Here is a 4,736-nt window from a genome sequence, read left to right as displayed (position 1 = left end):
TATTTCAGGCTAAGTGGCCTAAGAGCTTCTGGATGTTCTCCTGTCTCTGTTTACTACCTTAGTATAGGAATTCAGTCTTGCAAAGTTAACCCCTTTTCTGCCTAAGCTATGTTTCCAGCCCTAACTGTGTGTTTGTTGGGGGGGGGAGGTTGATTGTTTATTTTGTGTAGAAAAATCTATAGAAATTATAAATCTTTATTAATGAATGCACATTATAGTGTAAAGTATGATAGAAATTGCCTAAATGGGCATAAAATTAGGAATATAAATTTATAAACAATATGTACGCATCATGACAGACATAGACAAATGTATATAGAATATACAGAGAAAAAAGAAAAAAGAACCAAATCATCCCACTATAGAAAATCCACTTTGGAAAATCAGAAATATAAGAAGGAGTAATATATTTGCACTACACAAAAAAATAAACAATAAAATGGAAATTTTGAATCTCTATTAATATGTACTTTAAAATTAATAGATTTGAATCCCTAATATAAAGGTATATATTAGCAGAATGTATGAAATATAATCCAACTGCATACTTTATAAGGGATGTACTTTACCAATAAAGATATACAAACATAAAGGATGAAAATTGAAGCTGAAAATAGTACACATAAGAAAGCTAAGGAAGATATGTCAACATCTGATGAATGTAACATTTTTTTCTAACACGAATATAGAAACTTTATTAGTTTTCTTTAAACAATTGCTGGAACCGGAATCAAAGATAAATAGAAGGCACAGTGTTGCTTGGTTTTGTTATCAGATTTTGGCAAGTTTATTTTCTTGTGGAGATATTTTTGTCCCCTTTTTTCTTTTTTTTTTAACAAATACAAATAAAGCATGAAAAGCTTTACCTTAAAACAACAACAACAACAAAACCCCCACAAAACCTAACTATTCAAAAGAATAGTCCTTAGCTGTGTTCTAGACCTTGACAAGGTACATAACTTTAATGTCCAATTGTATAAATGGAAGTTTAGAACTATTTGCTAATCACATGTCAAAAGAACAAAGTTCTGGAAACACCTTTTATTCAGTTATCCACACTAGCATGGACTCAACAGCAGTTGTCAAAAGACAATTTTGCCACACCAGAAGGGAGTCCTGACATGTGACAAATAATATGGATTTTCTTTTTATTTCTTCTGAAATGTTTATCAAATTCTGTGTCTCCCAGTAAATGAAACATCCATTGTTAGTGAGAAATGAGACATACTCCTTTGGGGAATGACTCCAAAAACTCCAGTCTGTATTGTGAGCAGGGAGGTCAGTCTTCCCTCTTCTTGAAATATCTGTTTCTTCTAAAATATCATTCAAGAAAACAGGAAGTGAAGGGCTAATAGGTCAGGGCAGTAAAGGAGTAGGATGGTGGGACAAATAGCATGAATACAAATGAAATTAAAATTGTTCAAACTCAAGCATTTTATAGTAGACTACTTTGAGACAACAAGGCATGCTTGAGGGGATACAATATTCTGCAGGAGATGGGGCTGTGTGCTCTGTGGAGATCAAGACCAAGTAGTTCACTGCCTTGGAACTGCAATCCTCCTGCCCATGACAAAACTTGGTTTCTGCACCATACCTCTGTGGTGAGGGCCTCTCATTTAGCTGCTCAGTTAGGTCTGCTTTGAGCCTCTGAGTCCATGAAGGTGATTCCTGAGATGGTCTTTCCTGGCAGTAGGAGTCTTCTCTTCCACATCTCAGAACATGATGGCCTACTGTTAAGGACCTGAACAGGCTCAGAATTATCAAACAGAACAAAACTGAAGTTGGGCAATTTCTCACCACTGTTAATGTGCAGTTCCACCACATTCCCATAATTGTGGAAAAATTATATCAGTTCCAAGTTGGCAACCTCATGTGGCAGGTTCCTGATGAAGAGCTGGTGACTGTCACAGTGCCTTACCATCCATTGAGATTCCACTTCACCTGTTTCACTAGTCTCACAGATTGGCAGAATCCCCCAATAAGAAGGAATATTAATCCGTTCCTCTTAACCTTTCTGAACTCTCTGAAGCTTTTGTGGTGGAAATTGAGATTCAGGTTTAGATTCTGTATGGGCTGTGAAGGTGATACTTTGACCGCATGAGATGGTGTCTTTATCCCTCTGAAAGGAAGAGTCTTACTGTCATGGTTGTTCAAGAAAATGTCCTACAAGTTCTCCTATATTGGGGTGAAGTCCGTTGGGACTAGGAATATGCTTTTCTGCACATCCTCAGAAGCAACTTCCCCTACTGCAGGCTCAGGATGTTGGACACAGTTTCCTAGTCCATCTCCATCTCTTGTTCTGGCTCTAGTTCCACAAGAGGGTTTTCCAAATGCTCCACCAAATCATTGCTGACACTCTGATCTTAGAAAGTTCCCAAATCATCAGGCATGACCTCGGGTGTTTGCTGTCTTTTGTAAGGTTCTTCTATTTCTTCTTCAGGTTCCTCCTTAGCCTCGGTGACAAAGCACCCAAGACCTCACCTTGGTATCTGAAGATGTCATTGTGAACATAGAATTTGCTGGCAACAGAGCCCTCAGGACCAAGGACAAAGGCCTGCATAAACCTCTGCAGAACCTGATTGTTGTGGGATGATCACTCAGGCCACCATCCCATCTTTCAGAGTCATGTGAATGTTCCCATAGTGAACCTTTGTTTGGCAGTTGGTGTAATTGTGTAACATCACTTTTTGTGGAGTTACATCTTTCCTCAGACTGTGTCTGCTGGGTTCTCTTTGGAATCCAGGCCCCTGTGGGCACAGAAAGAGTTCTTTCCATAAAATTTATGCAGCATGCCTTGGACCTGATTCAGCAGGGTGGAGTACTGTCTCACAAACTCACACCAAAGCAGCAGGAGACTGTGCTTCTCCACAACCATCCCTTTGCTTGAATCAACCTTGCTCAGCCCTCATTAGAGCAGCTTCTTCCTGAAGTAGATGGGAACAAATACAGAGTCCCACTACTGAGAGACGTTGGAACATTCCGTTCTGAATGGCCTGTCTCCACTAAATCACTTCCCTAGGGATAAGAAAGCCTGGAGGGTTGAGCAGCAGGTTGGGGCTAGTGCTCAGGAGGAAGTGGTGGCATCTCTCATGGGAATGTAACTTTATGTGGAGAACTGGTACAAGAACAAAAGCACATATGTTGAAAAAGTATCAGTTCATCAAAAATTAATAACAATTAGCCAGATGTGATGATTCCCACCTTTAATCCCAGCACTCAAGATGTGAGTTTGAGGCCATCATGGTTTACAAAGTGAGTTCGATGACAGCCAGGGTTGTTGTACATAGAAACCCTCACTTGAAAAACCTAAATAAATAAATACAATAAAATAATGGTAAACTTTGTAAACTAAACTATGGATCTAACGGGGCACCAAGTAAATGCTGACAAAATGGATGGGATAAATAGGAAGATCTCCAATAATAGTTGGGAAAGTCAACATTTACATTTAATAATGTAAGTAAAGCCAAATGGATATTTGGTAGGAAACAGATAACTTAAAGGAAAACTATACATCAAGTGAACCTACAATTTATTTACAGAACACTCTTTTTATGAACAGCAAAAGCAATATTTTCTCAAACATGGAAGACACTTTATGACCAACCTAATGTTAGGTCATATAACTAAATTTTAAAATATTGCCAGCCTATATAATTTACAAATTGGAATGGCACCATAGAATGATAGAAAAAAACTGGAAGAACACAAAAGAATAGATAATAAATAATTCATCCTTATAATTAATGAGTCAAAATAAGTGAAATATATGTATATATATTAGATACCTTATGTCATATGCAAATGAAAGTATAATTTACCAAAAATTATGATGTTACAAAAACACCAAATTAGAAATATTTATAATTTTACTTGCTTATATCAAATGGGAAGCAAGCAGGGAAAAATAAATGATGCAAAAATGAGAATGATCTCAAGTAAAAGCAGGACCTCACAATTTAAGAAATCATAAAAATGACAGGGCTGAAATCTGTGTAAATTAGAGTACAAATAACTAAAACAGATATCAAGTGTAATGGCACTGTCTTGTTATCCCAGCATTTGAGAAGCTGAGGACAGAGGAGGATCAACGGATTCACATGTTCAAGTTTATTTCCTGCTACTTAGCAAATCTGAGGCCATCTTGGGTGACATGAGATTGAGACTCAAAATATATAAATAATTCAAATAATTAGTTTAGGTATGTAGAAAATAATGGATAAAAATTGTTTCTTTAAAATTAGGATGAAAAGGGGAACTTGGATAATTAAGAAAAACAGAAAAAAACCTAAATTAATAAAATCAGAAATGACCATTGTGCATTACAACATCTTTTTTAAGTATTATATTATAAGAAAGTGCCATGAACAGTTGTTTTTCGACAAATTTGATGCCACAAGTAAAAATAAATTGATAAACCTAAAAAACCAAACGAAGAGAATTATAAATACGTATGAATTTGAATACAGCTAGGATAAAGGGGTTGAATTAATTTTCAAACATTTTCAATAAAATGAAAAGCTTTGAAAGAGATAACTTTAGTGTTAATTTCCCAAAATATATTTTTTAAAATATCCATGCTCCACTGTAATATATATTATATTACTAGATTTTCATATGTTCCTTTAGCTCACTGGAAAGCCAGCTCTAGAACCAAGATTAACCAGCTTTTCCCTATTTTCAGGCCAGACTTTCCCACATTTTAAAGCCAAGCCATTGTTTCAAAGTGTCCCCCA

The 4,736-nt window shown here is 36.3% G+C and overlaps 1 pseudogene; it reads right to left on the bottom strand.

Annotated features, from left to right (window-relative positions):
• Positions 1 to 1,712: 1,712 nt before the first annotated feature.
• Positions 1,713 to 4,475, bottom strand: LOC113457441 (annotated as a pseudogene).
• Between the last annotated feature and the right edge of the window lie 261 nt (positions 4,476 to 4,736).

Source organism: Microtus ochrogaster, chromosome X (genome assembly GCF_000317375.1).
Source record: "Microtus ochrogaster isolate Prairie Vole_2 chromosome X, MicOch1.0, whole genome shotgun sequence".
In the NCBI taxonomy this organism is placed as follows: Eukaryota; Metazoa; Chordata; class Mammalia; order Rodentia; family Cricetidae; genus Microtus; species Microtus ochrogaster.
The sequence above is the reverse complement of the archived record's forward strand: the minus strand, read 5'-3'. Positions and strand labels throughout refer to the sequence as shown.